The sequence below is a fragment of the Aegilops tauschii genome, chromosome 7, assembly GCF_002575655.3.
Source record: "Aegilops tauschii subsp. strangulata cultivar AL8/78 chromosome 7, Aet v6.0, whole genome shotgun sequence".
NCBI lineage: Eukaryota > Viridiplantae > Streptophyta > Magnoliopsida > Poales > Poaceae > Aegilops > Aegilops tauschii.
Genome location: NC_053041.3, coordinates 25,920,551 through 25,936,072, shown reverse-complemented (window position 1 = coordinate 25,936,072; position 15,522 = coordinate 25,920,551). Strand labels below are relative to the sequence as shown.

At 41.9% G+C, this 15,522-nt stretch overlaps 1 pseudogene; it reads left to right on the top strand.

The window, feature by feature from the left end:
• Window positions 1-6,017: 6,017 nt before the first annotated feature.
• Window positions 6,018-10,707, top strand: LOC141026684 (uncharacterized; annotated as a pseudogene).
• Window positions 10,708-15,522: the final 4,815 nt, after the last annotated feature.

Below are 15,522 nucleotides of genomic sequence, written 5' to 3'. Positions count from 1 at the left end.
CCTGATGCGTATAGATGGACTCGCGCAGGAGGAGGTGGCTGTTTGGCGTCATGGTGGCGTCGATGGCTGAGTGGCCTGACAAGGTAGAAGCCTCAATATCTGCTCTGAAGACGGACCTGTGGAAGATGGCGGCGACGACACATGTGAGTGCGTCAGACCGGTTTGTGCCCCAGACCCGGTATGTGGCTCAGCTGGGGCTTCTGGCTTTTGTTGATAGGTTTAGGTGAGTGGTCTGGGTATTTGGCCCAGCTAGCATCCCTGCATCATATGGATAGGAGTAGTGGCATATGTTGCCAAGATGGCGGGTTCAGGCATATTGTTGTAATACTTTGTAAGGTACTCGAGAATAATCAATAAAGTGGCCGCATGCATCTCTCAGATGCAGAGACCAGGGGTCATCCTCCTTTTCTAAAAAAAATCTAGACCATTTGGAAATTTAGTAATAATGCACGTGGAATATTTATCCTTATGATCTGAGTCGTGTGATAACTCAAGCGGCTCATTGGCTCGTGTTTTGATCGTGTTTACAGAGACGAGGACTTTGCGCACTACATGTCAAAGGACCAAAGTTGTTGTGGCAGGTTGCGGCTGAGCTTACGAGTAGGAGGAGTGGTTGGCGACCCTAGTGCTGAGGATGGCTTGTTGAGCCCTCGGGCATGCTGAGGGTGTGGCGTCTTTGATTAACTGTTTTGGAACATTTTGTAGATGATGATGTAAAAGGTTGAGCAGCCTATCGTCCAGGGGGTTGTATAGTCTAAAAGCATGTTGCTAGGACTTTGGTGCTGAGAGCCTGGTGCTTCTTGTTTTGCTTTCCTTTGTTTCATTGTTATATGTTGAACTTGATCAGACCTTTGGGACGATTCCCCCTCCAGATGTATTATCAGTTTCATGATGGATGAAATTGAGAGATGTGCACCTCAATTAGAAAAGAAAAAACATATTATTTGAATTCTACCCAATGAGATTTGTTCTGTGACACAAATACTATACAACTCATTATGTTTCTTCGTATTCAATAATCATTTCAACAATAGTATTTATGTTGCCGTGTTTGCTAATACACAGTTGCCTGACTTTTTTGGGCGTTTTAGCACATTTCGGCATAAGAGCAAGGTGACACGAACACGGAGACGGGGGCAGCACGGTCGATAGTGCTGTCCCCGATGAGGCTCGTCAGGAACACATTGGATACGGGAATGCCGCACCATCCAGTGACATCGCCTACAAAGGGGTGACAACATGTTTACCAGTGCGGGTGCAGGGTCCTGTAGTTTTGACCACCACTCGCATTCAACAGAGCTCGGACTCGAAACGGGGATGCCCCGATCAACCGTGGCTATTGGAAAAGTCATGTACAAGTTGGGTACTCAATTGACAAATCAACATTGGTTGTAAAATTAACATCTACACGTAGAAATCTTGCACACACACACACACACACACACACACACACACACACACACACACACACACACACACACACACACACACAAACAAACACTATCATATATTTTACCACACAACTTCAAATTGATTTCACAAGATTGATGTTTGGCGCCGACACGCCTCATCGCGGTAGCCACCAAAGGAGAGGCATGGTTTGAAGGAGATAGAAGAGATGAGGTCTGTTAGATATGGAGATCGAACGGTGGAGTGAAATTCAACTAAACTCAAAGAAAAATAGTAATCAGGTGATTGTGTATAAATCGGCTCTTTATCTTGTGGTATACCTCAACTAGCGGGGCATCCCGCGCATTTGCGCGGCTAGATTCATTATATTAATCTAAGTACACTTCTACATGTCTTTAATGCACACATCACCATTTTTATATGATTATGCTTATTAGAAATTATGAATAACAATATTTTGAATGAAGTCATTAAGAATAAAGTGATATTATTCTTTAAATACCCAAAGTTGGAAAAATTCGACTGGAGGTATTTTATGATATCTCGCATGTAGAACATATTTTATCCAAATAAGTATATATTTAGCAAACATTTCTGAACTTTAGTATATTGCACTATAGTTAGGTGCATTACTTTTGTATGTGAGAATTTTTTGTGTGTGATAACCAATCAAAGTTGGAGGTGTTTATCTACGCTCACCACCACTGACTATCATCTTAATCGCTAAGTTTGTTCCTCATCTGCCTCATCATCGACCATCTTCGATTCCGTGTGCTCTAGATGCTTCGGCAAAGCGAATTCCCTATCACTAACTCTCCTAATAGTTTGTATTCTTTTCTATTGTTGTTGTTTGAACTTACTTGAAATTTAGCAAAGAAGTGACTATTACATAATACACATGTTTTTTTCTAGCTTTTATTGTCCCACCCAGAAGACATGAACATATCATATTGTATCAATCACTGTTTCATTTTGCCTTATATTTTCTCTTACTTATGAATTTACTTTTAGCTATTCTCAATTTATCACGTGTCCATTGTTTCAAGTTTGTGTGTCAGTGATAACCAATATATTTGTTGATTCTGTTGTCTTAATTATGCTCATGTCAAATTTCTTTACACCACAAAACCTATTCAGTAGTGTATAGGATCCTTAAACATGCACATGCATTTGCCCTTTTGTTCTTCTTAATATATGTTTTAGCATATTATCACACACTTGACTTGATTTGTGTTTCCAACTCTTACATTGCCGATATGAGACTATGTTACATCATATTCATGATTCTCTAGCTCATAGAGACGGCACAATAGCAATGGTCTTCTACTCCTCTTCATTATCGCTATTTTTCACTCATGTCCAAAATGTTGTTTAAGCTAGCTCAAATGTGCATCATGAGAGCATGATCAAACTGCGGTGGAATTTTTTTATGATTTATTATTCTTGTAAAAAACACAGGGGAGGACATGTGACTAATAGCACCGAGGATCCGGGTTCGTACTTCCATGTGAAGCCAGACAATTTTAATCTTTGAGTTTTCCTCCATTACTCCTCTTGTCCATTGTTGAGAATATTACCACATATTGCTTACTGATTCGAATTTGACAACTCTAGGGTTACGTCATCATCGTTGACGCCTCTGCCGCCGCCACTTCTTTTTCGCCTGCATCCATGTGTACCATGGGCTGGCTGCTTCGGGGCTCTCTGCCATACTCGTACACGTGATGCTGGTTCGGGGCTCTGTCATACTCGTACATGTGATGCATGGCATTCCTTGTCCCACGGCAAGGCAATTGTTTCTTCCCAAATACTGAATCGTGCAGCTGCGCCCCATGGACCTCGCGAGCGCACGCTATATACGGCAAAAAACTCACATGGCACGCAGTGCGTCCGAGCAGGCCTACGATAAAAGGTAATTAGCATCCCTTGTCATCATTACACTATAAAAAAGGAAAGTATCTTGTCTCCATCCCTTCGAATGCTCCTTACTTTACATAAATCAGTCAAGAATGAAAAAGTACGTGTATTTATTTGGGTTTTACAAAATTTAAAAAGCCATAACTTTTGGTTCGAGCGTCGAAACAAAGATCCGTTTTCACCGTTAGGTTTCTCGCGACGAGATCTTCAAAACTACATCCCATATGAGCACGTTTTGATAATTTTTAAAAAATAAGCAACTTTGATCCTAAACGAGGCAACTTTAGTTTTAAACATAAGCAACTTTTATTAAATTATATGTACTAATGAATTTATCAATCAAGTATGTCATTTACCACTTAGAAATCACGACAAATAATATTTTTGACCGTATATGGGCAACTAAGTATCTTCGGTAGCCAACTTTGGTGATGACAACATATTTTGATAGGATAGTTGCATGGATTTGCCAGGACAGTTGCTTGGTTTTGTTATTGAAATTGTTTGTTTTTTGTTAAGATGGTTGCTTGGTTTGTTAGGTCAGTTGCTTGGTTTGCTTAGACATTATGCATTGTGTGTTTTGATAATGTAGCTGCATGGATTTGCCAGGACAGTTGCTTGGTTTTGTTATTGAAATTGTTTGTTTTTTGTTAAGATGGTTGCTTGGTTTGTTAGGTTAGTTGCTTGGTTTGCTTAGACATTATGCATTGTGTGTTTTGATAATGTAGTTGCATGGATTTGCCAGCACAGTTGCTTGGTTTTGTTAGGATAGTTGCTTAGTTTTGTTAGGACAGTTGCTTGATTTATTAGGACAATCGATTGGTTTTGTTATGACAGTTGCTTGGTTTACTAGGACAGTTGCTTGGTTTACTAGGACAGATGCTTGGTTTGTTAGGTCAGTTGATTGGTTTTTACACAAACCAAGATGATAGGAAGTCATATTAGACAAACAAGAAGAGTTGCTTACTGATAACACTAAAATTGCCTATATACCACACAGAGTTGCTCAAAAAAAAGTTCATCGAAACCTATCCATATGGGATCTAGTTTTGAAGAACTCGTCGCAAGAAACCCAATGGTGAAAACGGATCTGAATTTCGATACTCGAATCAAAAGTTATGGCTTTTTAAAAATTTTGAAACTCAAATTAATGCATGCGAACTGACGTGGCAGAGCATCTTCCTAATTTGTTTTCGCGCGCGGGTGGCTGATTTCCGTTTCTGGCTGTCTGGTCGCGCGCGCGGGTGGCTCCTTCCTTTTCTGGGAGAGCGCTCGGGGCTGCGATCGGGCACCCGTGCGCCCGCGAGCCACGTCCTTGTTTCTTTGCTGGTTACTGGTGGCGAGACTTCGTCCCTGGTCAGGTCATTCCTAGGAATCGAAGAGGTAGGTCTGTATCCTAATCGGGAGATGACTGGTTCCTGTGGTAACAGCCAATAGTTCTTGTTTTTTTTGTGCGGTGCGTTCGAGTCCTTGAGAACGTGTAGTTGACACTTACGTGTAATCTGACCAAAGAGATTATTAGGCCATGTATAATGCAAGGTGCTTGGGGTAGGTGCTTAGAGAAATAAATCATTTTTTCTCTAAGCACCGGTGCTTATTTGTAGAGGGTACACGCTTAATTAAGCGTTTGTCCTGTAGAAATAAGCATCGATGCTTAAAAAGAATTCGATTTATTTTACTAAGCATCTCCATAAGCACCTTTCATTGTATAAGGCTTTAGAGGTTAAAGAAGTGTTTCCTTATGTGATCTGACTTGTTTCTGTACGTGTGCCTTGTTTTAATCTGTACGTGTGCCTCTCTTTTTTAATGTGTATACATGCATCTCCCCTTTTCCTAACATGTACGTGTGCCTTTTTTAGGAACGTGCTTCTTTCTTTTCTTTTTGTTTTCTTCCTCTTTTTCATCTGAATACATGCATCTTTTCCTAACCTGTACGTGTGCCTTTTTTCAGGAAGGTTTTCTATGTACCCATGATATGTTCTTGGACGCGACTCGGTGGCACCCGTTGGCCAGGTAGTCAATCAGGGCTCACACCCGTAAAAGGAAACACCTTGCCAGCTGTCATGTATAAAAGGAAAGAGCTGCCCCCACCCCTCCCGTAACAGAAAGATGCCAAAAGATTCGGTCCCCACCAAATCAAGGACCGAATCAAAACGCGCCCACGCACCCTGGACGCTGCTGCCCAAAGCAGCGTCCACCCTATGCTAACGACGCAAATATCTGGACCCTTCTCCCCTTCTTCTCATTCTTCCTCTCCCTCGTTTCCCCCCAAGAACGCCATTGACACTGGATCCAGAACTCCATGGCTGCAGCTGAAGTTTGACCCAGCCCCAAAAATCCAACAACACCTACCAGGAAACTCTTGCCCCACACCTCCTCCCCTGTTAGCCCTGCCTTCTCCTACATCTGCTGGTATGTCTATGTTCATCCTTCCCCCCATGGCCAACCTCTTTGCTGCAGCAAAAAAAAAAAGATTTGCAAGTCAAAAAAAAGCATAAGACATAGGAGGGGCAAAAAAACAGTCAAAAAAGCATAGGAATTGTAGAGAATTATCATCCACATGGTTAGCAAGACTCAGATCTGGAAAAGCAGGTGCTGTTCCAAAAAAACACATGCTTGTAGGCAAGTTGAGTCGACAAGGTTGGCAAGTTGAGTTATATCTGCAAACAAGTTCTGTGTCCCCCCTAGTTCTTGTTGGGATGTATGCATTTACACTAGTTTCAAGACCAGTAAATTTGATGTTTTGCGATCTAGGCAAAAACAGTGTTAGTTTTGAGCAGATAATGTGTTTTGGTAACAAGACTTTGACATTATCAAGTCTATCGCAAGTTTCATATCATATGGATGGCAAGTAAGAATAGATTTGTAAGCAGGTTTTGTTTGCAGGAAAAAATAACATACCCAGCCACCCCCCTATTTTTCCCATGAATTATCAACCATGTTAATTTTCCCATGAATTATCAACCATAGATTTGTTAAGAAAGTGTTTTATCGAAAAACTTAACTTTATAGGAACTAGGATCTAGCTAGGTTATTTTTGCTATGTACAATGCAAAAGCTGTTTCTGGAAAAATGTAGGCAAATCATGTTATGTTTCCAGGCAACTGCTGTAATGGAAAAAAAATTGGGCAAGTGATGTAATGTAATGCAGGCAAGTCTTGTTCCTAGCGCAGGCAAGTGCTGTAATGTAATGCAGGCAAGTCTTGTTCTAGAACAGATAGTAGTACCTAATAATGTGCCTTCTTTTGGACATTGTGAAATTTTTTGAAGATCAGCTGTGAAATTTCATGTATAGTGGGGCTAGCCAACTTGATGAGATAAAAAATGTGGGCAAGTACTGTAATACAAATGTAGGCAAGTCCTGTTTCTACTGTAGGCAAGTGCTGTAAAAATAGAAGTTTTTTATTCAGTAATGCAAAAAAGATATGTAGCATGAGAGATAGGTAGAAAGAAGTTGCCTACTTTTCGACTTCTTTGCCAACTTCACAACCTTACTACCAATAAAAAATGGTGCTTCAGTAATTGTGAATCCTGTATACAAAACCTGTGGCAACCCCAGATAGAACTTTGGCAGAAGTGAACCAGAAAGCTACGAGACATTAGGCAAGTGAACAACATAGTAGTATAAGGATGTTCTGCAAACGAGTTATACAAAGCTATGTCATGTCCAAGCACGCATGTTCGAAACACATATCATATATGGTCCATGGCATCACAAAAAGCTAACGAAAAAAAGAAAAGAAAAACTACATAGTATTCTTCTGCCTTCTTCATATATCTGGCATTGTAACTTCATCAGACACCAAGAAAATGGAGAATCATAAGCCATGTCTTTCGCTTTTTCGCATTTCCTGATAAAGAACAAAGGATAAACAGAAAAATATTAAAAAGAGCCGCTGTTGCAGAATGAAGGGCATTGAAAGATATGAATGCAAGACAGAAAATGAACATTCATTATTGCATCAAATCTGTATTGAACATTTGCTTCTAGAGTTGCCTTATTTAGTTGCCTGTAAAATCATTATTTCCTTTTTTTGTCAAAACAGGTTGGAGATGATTGACTTAAATGAATTTCCTGATGATGATGGTCATTCTGAAGTGCGTTTTACGGGTGGGATTGGAGTTGAAGACCCCATGTACTGCACGCAACCTAATGCCCCACTACCTGGTGGTGTCTACAATGAAGTTGTAGGGGAATCGCCTAATCCCATCAGCACCCAACATGCTCCTGCTGTGCCTGATGAAGCTATGCAGACAGAAGGCGACACTTACGATGACACAACAACGTTTTCTGAAACAGGTGGAACTATTGGACAAGGGGTTGAGGGAAATGATAATGACGATGAAGCTTGGCCCCAACCAAGAGAGCCTTTCATAGGCATGAGGTTTGATACTCTTGAGTGTGCTCAAGAACACTACAATGCCTACGCTCTCCGACTTGGGTTTTCAATCAAGATGAACACTTCTAGGAAAAACACAAAAACTGGAAAGCTGGAGAAGCAACAATTTGTTTGCAACAAGTTTCGAAAACCAAAAGTTGACGATGGAGGTGCGGAAACTGTCCTTGCCCTAGATGTGATTGAGGACACTAATGGAGATGCAGAAGATGGTGCGGACGATGAGATCGTCTTCCTTGATGATGAGTGCAGGAAAAAAAGAAGTCTAAGAAAAGAAAGCGGGATACAATAGTGCAGACAGGGTCCAGAGCAAGGATGGCTGTGAAGCTAAAGGATAGTCGGTGGGAGGTGGTTTTCTTTATTGCTGAACACAATCATGTATTGGTTGATAAGCCATCACTAACTAGGTACCTTCGATCACACCAAGGGATCCCCCCAGAAGAGAAATTTTTCCTGAAAAATCTTCATAATTGTAATTTGACCACAGGTGTGTGCACTTTTCAAGAACACATTTTGCATTACTACATTAGCATTCCAAAAAACTGTGTTTACATTTCATGCAAAAACACACTCTTACTACACTTGTTTTAGTGCTCCAATATCACCTTGACCACTTGAGCAACTTGGGAAGCACAGCTGCAGCAACTAGTTGCAAACCAAATAAATAGAGGCAACCTGGCAGCTATAAGTTAAGCAAATTGGGTATGCAGCCTGAGCAACTTGTGGCTTCTACTAGGTAGGCAACCTGACAGTTATAGGTTAAGCAAGTTGGGTATGCAGGCTGAGCAACTTGTGGTTCTCTACTAGGTAGGCAACCTGACAGTTATAGGTCAGGCAAGTTGTGTATGCAAACTGAGCAACTTGTGGTTCTCTAGTAGGTAGGCAACTTGCCAGTTATAGGTCAGGCAAGTTATGTATGCAAATTGAGCAACTTGTGGTTCTCTAGTAGGTAGCCAGCTTGCCAGTTATACGTCAGGCAAGTTGTGTATGCAAATTGAGCAACTTGTGGTTCTGCTACATAGGCAACCTGATAGTTATATGTCAAGCAAGTTGTGTATGCAACTTGAGCAACTTGTGCATTGAAGCCTGATTTTTTTGGCTACCTTTTGTTGCAGGTCGTATGATGAACATCATGTCCGAATTTTATGGTTCAGAGCTAATTGTGCCTTACACAACTAAAGCGATATCAAATCTAAAATCAGGCTTGAATAAGTTTGACACAAAGGAGGGAGATATGATCGAGACAGTTGCCTACTTCAAGGATCAACAACAAAATGACCCTGATTTTTTCTACAAGGTCAAATATGATGACAAGGATAGGGTTGTCAATATGTTCTGGGTTGATGGAGTAGCACGTAGGGCGTATACTGAGGCTTATCATGATTGTGTCTCTTTTGACACAACATACATGACAAGCATGTATAACATGCCATTTGCGCCTTTCATTGGTATCAACCGCCATGGACAGTCGATCATGTTGGGGTGTGGGTTTGTTAGGCAAGAGTTGGAAACAAGCTTTGATTGATTGTTTGGGGCGTTTCTTGAAGCAATGAGTGGTCGAGCACCTGACAACATCATAACTGACCAAGATATTGCAATGGCTGAATCGATTAAGAACATTTTCCCAGGAAGTGTGCATCGGCGATGTCGTTGGCACATCATGAAAAAAGCTCAAGAGAAGCTCGGGTCAATGTTGGGCAGGAACCCTGGATTGTCAAAGGATTTCAACACATGTGTAGACTTCAGCTTCACACCGGAATAATTTGAGGCAAAATGGGCTGCTCTAATGATGAAATATCAGGCTGCTATTGGCACACACTTTGACAAACTCTACGAGTACCGTGCAACATGGGTGCCGTGCTACTTCAAGCACCGGTTCTACCCATTCCTACAATCGACACAAAGAAGCGAGGGGTTCAATGCTGTGCTGAAGCGGTATGTGAACCCACATGACTCTATCCTAAACTTTGTGAAGCAGTATGAAAAGATTCAAACACATGTGCTTGTGCGGGAGGGTGCGCAAGATTATAGGACAGAGCACTTGCAAACTGATCTGTGGTCACCTTTCCCCATTGAGAAGCAGGCGTACGAAACATACGCTAGAGACTTGTATAAAAAGTTTCGTAATGAGTTTGAAATGATTGGGAGGTACAATGTACGTCCCCGGGGTGCACATTTATATGAGCTTGAACCTAATCAGGAATGGGTTGCTAAGTATGGGGACAGGCAGTACTTTGTGTCAGTTGAAAGTGATGCAGGCAACTACACTTGTGAGTGCTGCAAGATGGACAGAGATGGTATCCTCTGCTGCCATATCTTGAAGGTATTTACCCACCTTGGAGTGGATGAAATACCACCGCAATACATTCTTAAGAGGTGGACTCCCCTAGCAGTTCCTGATGCGCCCCCCGCTGTCCAAGAACAAGCAGATGAAATGCCCCCTTTGTCAAAGAGGCAAATGCGACATACGAACCTGCAGATGGATTTTGCAAGCTTGGCCAAAGTTGCCTGTGCATCCGATGCTGCTGCAGAAGTTCTGAAGAAGCATATGCGTGCAGCTCGGACAGAGCTTACACGCCTAAAATTGACCAAGAAAAAGAAACCTCCAGCGGCTACGCGTGCGAGACGCACTCAGCCTGAAACAACTACTGATGCTCCCCCTCAGCCACCATCATTTTCGGCGCAAACACCTGCTCCAGCTCGTAGTGGGAATAGGCAAACAACTACTGGTGCTCCGCCGCCGCCGCCCTCAGAGGGTGCTGGAGGCTCAGGTGCTCCTGTTCCACTGCAGCCTGACACCCCTCGAGGTTCTGCACCTACTCCAACTATTCCAATGGACCCACCGAAGTCCAACACGAAAGGGAGAGAGAAGTCTAAACGAATTGAATTAGCACTGGAACTACACACCAAAAGGAAGAACAAATGTAGTTTCTGTGGTTCTGTTGACCACAATGCAGCGAGCTGCGAGGCAAGGTTGGTGTGAAGGCCAAAGAAGGAAGCGAAAAAATGCCCCCAAGTTTTTTTGTCATTGTTCAATGAGAAAGCTCATGAAGCTGTATTTACATTTTGGGCAACTTAGAACCAATTTGTGGTGTGCTTGATACTTGGTCTTGATTTTTCATTTGTCCTTGCTGCGACCATATATACGTTTCTTTTCCTTGCTTAAGCAAAGTAGTAGTTGGTAAAACATTTGTGCAAAACGGAGGCACTATTTGCTAGCATTCCTATAACTACTTGCCTGCTCTTCTTAAAAGAGTTTGTCTAGTTTCAAAATATTTTTTGCGTTCCAACTTTGGCCAAGTACATGAACTATGATCCCATAGGTACTTGCTGTTCAAAAATAGCAAAATTCACTGAATGAGAGCAAGAAAAGGAAGGTGTGATAAACATACCTACGGTAGTTCCAGGATTTCCTTCCAAGGAGCTTTGTTGTGAATATCTGAGACCCAGATGCTTGTCATCTGCTTCCTGATGTTTGGAATATCACTTGGTTCGTATTTTGGAACAGCCCTAGCAACCCATTTGTTGGTGTTCATCAGCCCGTAAATGCCACAGTCAGTGTTGTTTGTAACAAACAGGAGACAAGAAAAACTTGTTTGAGAAACTGCACATAAGTAAAAACTGGTTTCTGAATAATTGATATTGGGAAAAGTTGCTTACTCATTGTTCTGCCTCGGGACATCGATGTTGACTAGCGGATACTTATCCAGCACAACACGTGAGTGGCCATAATGATGCTCCCATAAACTACGAACAGTTGCTGCTATCCACCTAGCGTTCTTGTCCAAGACAGGATTGTCTAGTGTCCTCCAGGAATCAAGGACTTCGAGCCTCTTGTCTCTTATGTTCAAGTTAAACACACAGTAATGATTCCTCGATACTGGTTTTTCTGGATCAATGTTCTCTAGGATAGGAAACATAATCTGGATAGAAAAGCATTTTCCAGAAAAACAAATATGAGATGCTTGTAAAGAATATGAGGCAATTTGAATGCTTGTAAAAAATATGAGGCAATTTGAGAAGAAAGTACTCAGAAAAGAGAAGAGGGCAAAACACTTTTTGATGAGGCAACTTACAGGTACAACTGAGGCAACTACATGTTTCATAACAGGCAAGTTTATGTGGTTTCCTTAAGTTTCATGTTACACAAGTTCTCCCCAGAAGCAAGGTGCAACGAAATATAAAAAGGTTGAGACTGAGGCTATCTAAAAAATTGAGCTAGACTTGTCATTCTACGGAAAGGAACATAAACAACTTGCCAACTATATTTGAGACAAGAACTTGCAAGATGATGAGGCAAGTACTTGTAATTGATGAGGCAACTACTGGTTCAGGTAATTCAAGCAAAAAAATAAAAAGCAAGCAACTTACAGCTACAATTGAGGCAACTACATGTTTCATAGCAGGCAGGTTTGTGGTTTTCTTAACTTTCATGTTACACAATTCATTCCCTCGAAGCAAAGGTGCCACGAATATAAAAAAGGTTCTAGACTTTTCATTCTACACTTGCCAACTATATTTTTCAGGAAACAACTTGTAAGATGACGAGGCACGTACATGTAATTGACGAGGCAACTACTCGATCAGGTAATTCTTGCCTGAAAAAAACCAAGCAACTTACAGCTACAATTGAGGCAACTACATTTTTCATAGCAGGCAAGTTTGTGATTTTCTTGAGTTTCATGTTACACAAGTTCTTTCCTGAAGCACAAGTGTATTGAATAAAAAAGGTTAAGTCTGTGTCTCTCTAAAAATTTGGGCTAGACTTGTCATTCTAAGAGAACAACATAAACAACTTGCCAACTAGATTTGAGGCAAGAATTTTTGGAAGATGATGATACAAGCACTTGCAAAAAATGATGAGGCAACTAGTGGTTTAGGTAATTACAGGGCAAAAAAGAAAAACTCGTAGCTTGTTAACTTCTATTTTTTGAAGCAAGTAGTTGCAGCTTGTTACAACTTGCCAGCAGACTAAAAAAGAAAAAATAGTGTACTCACCATGTCTTTTCGGTCCAAGTGATTTGACTTATTAAACCTGGCAGTAATCTCTTTTGTATTCCATACCATCTGTTGTAACCTGACCTGTAGAAAACAAATAGACAGAAATGGAGCGAATGATGGAATTTCCATCAAGAAGGGGAGCAAAAGGCAAAAAGGACACTGTAAGGTGCAACTCTTACCGAGAATTTAACTGGCATGATAACCTTCTTTGAGTCTGCTAGCAGGTTGTAAATTATAGACTGTAACCCAACTTGGAAAACATGCGAAACGATGAAACCACCACACTTCATGGACTCCGCGAGCTCCCTCATAGATACAAACTATCCATCAAAGTCGATGATTCTTGGGCTGTACAATAAATTTGCACAGGACAAATATAAAAGCATGAAAAAGTAAACTTGCCTATACATGAGTATTGTAGCTGCCTGAAAAAACCAACAATGAAGACGGTGATGTTACATACCTGTTATCTGTATCGGGCGATTCTTCTGCACTGCGCCTTGCATGCAAAATAACAGATGCATATAAGTGGTTGACTTCGGGTTTGCAATAGAATTCCTTTTGGTTGTCAATGCCCGTGAAAGGTGATCTCAAAGATGATGATGGCTTCATGAGCCTCCTCTCAAATTTGTTCGTAATTACCTCCCCTGAACTGCTACTGCTAGAAAACTTACCACCTGACCCCACATTTATTTCATTGTTCATTTTCTGTGGTGTACTGAACATAGCAGAATTAACTGAATCTTTCCCCCTTCGCTCTGCTTCAGCACATGCTGCCTCTAGTTCCTCTGCATCCCACACAACATCATCAAGGTCTATTACTTCTCTTATGCTCGTTGTTGCGATATCCTCTGTTTGCATGTTAAGAACTTCATCCCATTTTTTGATGTCCTTATCTCCATCTTCAAGGCCAGGTTCCAACTCATCGGAAATCACTCCAAAACTGGGAGCTGGGCAGTAGTCATTGCACATCCCGGACAACCTTCTACTCTTGAGTTCGTTGGCTGGCTCTTCAACTATTGTCTGTGGTGGGATGTGGATGGGAGCATTTGTTGGAGCAACACACTTGTCTATAATTTCATTTATTTTGTCTATATCAACAGTTTGATGCTTGTGTGGTACCGGTGGCCAGTTCTCCTTGTTTGTCTCACCTTGGAGATGTGTTGGAGGCAAACTCAGGTTAGTCTTTAGTAACTTTGCTGCTGGTCCTACATGTCTTACATCAGTCCCTGCAGGCATCATCTGTTCAGTGCCCCTCAGCTTGTTCTCTGGCGCTGCTTTATTTCCACCGGTCATATCTGAGATGGCAGGTTGGTGGTTCCTTGCAGGCAAGTCAGCAATAGTATTGGGCAAGTTCTGGTTGGGCAGTCGCACTGTTTGTTTCCTAGCCATTCTAGTTGAATTGGCAAGCTGAGGGGGCCTTGCAGCCAAAACAACAACAGGGCTAGGCAACTTCTCCTCTGGCACTGGTCTTATTCCACCAGTCGTGTGTGAGGTGGCAGGTTGATGGCTCCTTGCAGGAAAATCAATAACATTGTTGGGCAACTTCTCAAAAGGCACTGGTTGTTTTGCATCATTCTTTTGCACAGGATCAACCTGAGGACTCTTGGCAGACAACTTAACAACAGACCTAGGCAACACATCCAGTTGGCCTTGTTGTTTTGTACCAGAGTCTGGAAAGTTGTTAATGTGTCAGTTCTCATCAAGCAACTTCTCTCCTGTGGTTGGCAACTTCCCCATTGAACTTGCTTGTTTGATAGTGCCAGGTTTGCGACCTTGCTCAACCGGCTTCTGAACACTGTAAGTTGCCTGACATTTTGCTTGACTTGCCTTGTTAGCCAGCGTAGTTGCCTGTTGAACTTTTCCAGTTTGGCCTCTATGTTTGAGTGATGGTGTCACTGCCTTTGGTTGCATCCTTTCTGCAACTGCAACAGGGTTTGGATTCAGGTTGAACGACACTCTCTTTTGCTTCCTTGGTGCAATTGATAGTAAATCTTTCTTATAAAATGCTTGCGGCAGATTTATTCCATAAACTGCTTGCATGAGTTCAGTCTGCATTTTGGGGGGGCATGACTCCTCATGATTGAATTTGATGCTTGTTTCTCTTTCCTCCTCGTGAAACACCATCTGATCGAATAATGTCCTCACATATAAGTGGGGTTTCCGCCCATCAAACACTTGTGGCAATTCAAGTTCATTTTGAAAAGGGTCCCACTGCTTCTTGAACTCCATCTTGACAATATCTATAAGTGAAAATGTTTCTGCAGCATCTTCTGCTTGCTGTTTGCTGTCATTCTGCTTGATAAAGAAATTTGATCTAGAATCGTCATCCCTACTGCTGTTGAACTTCTTCCTCCTTCATCTCCACCAGAATTGTTTGTCCTGCTGGAACCTCCTGTATTGGCTCCTCCGCCATGGTCCTCATCGTCTCCATTTCCATCATCATTTCTCTTGCCTCTACCCTTCTCAACATGATCCTCACTGTCCTCATCTTCAACAACTTTCTCTGTCTCATCATCTTGAGCTACCTCACTTTCCGGCACATCGGCCTTGTTTACCTCTTCCTCATCAACTTGTGGGGCAGTGTCGTTTCCTCCTTGCACATTGCCGCTGTCCTTGCCACTATTGTCCTTGTTTTCTGTTGTTTCATGTGGCTCCTCACTATCCTTCTCCCCCTCATCCTCGGCAGAATTGTCTCTGACATTGCCTCCATGACTGGTGTTGTCATCATCATCATCATCATATGAACCATTGTCTCCACTGTCATCCCCTTAGTTACCGCTGTCTGGTTCTGATT